Source organism: Bison bison, unplaced genomic scaffold (genome assembly GCF_000754665.1).
Source record: "Bison bison bison isolate TAMUID 2011002044 unplaced genomic scaffold, Bison_UMD1.0 scf7180017864146, whole genome shotgun sequence".
Lineage (NCBI taxonomy): Eukaryota > Metazoa > Chordata > Mammalia > Artiodactyla > Bovidae > Bison > Bison bison.
This window is the reverse complement of record NW_011494718.1, coordinates 8,668,160-8,668,826: the sequence shown is the minus strand read 5'-3', so window position 1 is coordinate 8,668,826 and position 667 is coordinate 8,668,160. Positions and strand designations below refer to the sequence as shown.

Sequence of the window (667 nt, the reverse complement as noted above, 5' to 3'; positions counted from 1 at the left end):
GAGGGGGCCAGCTTCAGGGCCGGCCCTTTTAAAAGCGGGTCACATGTCCAGATAAAAAGTTCAGGTTGCTATCCCGCCCCCTTGGGCCCTTTCCATTGGTCCGGGGGGAAGCAAGGCTCCACGCTGCACGGGTCAGGCGGGCTTCTCATTGGACAATCCAGGCTGTCAGTCACCAGGAGGACGACATGACTGATACAAAGTTGCTGCGACACAGCCTGGACTCGGCAGCTCCCTTAAAGCCGCAGAAGCGGAGGCCGCTCGGGGTGCAGGGCAGCGGCTACGCCACTAGGTACTCACGACTCGCTGCCCCCCCACGCCCCTCGCTTCACTACCCCAAACTTGCTCACGCCCACCTGGCTCTCCTCCTGGCCTACCCCAGGATGTCGGGAAAGACGCTTAAAGTCTGGGGACGCTGAAGAAGTCGGTTTTTAGAAAACCAGTCAAGGTGTCCTCCCTGATGCTCTCCACCTGCAGCGCCAGGTGAGCGGCAGCCCTAGCCCAGGCACCGCCCACAGCGTCCGCGCGCAGGGAGGGACCCTCAGTGGGCTTCTCCCGACCCCGGAGGTTCATTCCCTGCCCCACTCGTCAGTCTGCCGAGTTACCTCAACACAGCAGCCGCAGCGTCCGCTGCCAGCAAGCAAGAGGATCACGTTCCCACTCGAATTGA

At 62.1% G+C, this 667-nt stretch overlaps 1 long non-coding RNA gene across 2 annotated transcripts in view; it reads left to right on the top strand.

Annotated features, from left to right (window-relative positions):
* The first annotated feature begins 201 nt into the window (after positions 1-201).
* LOC104989174 overlaps positions 202-667 on the top strand; it is a 24,880-nt gene continuing 24,414 nt past the window's right edge. For both annotated transcript variants that reach the window (XR_825343.1, XR_825342.1), the window contains exon 1: positions 202-289. This is a non-coding gene — a long non-coding RNA (uncharacterized LOC104989174). The remainder of the gene's footprint in view (positions 290-667) is intronic.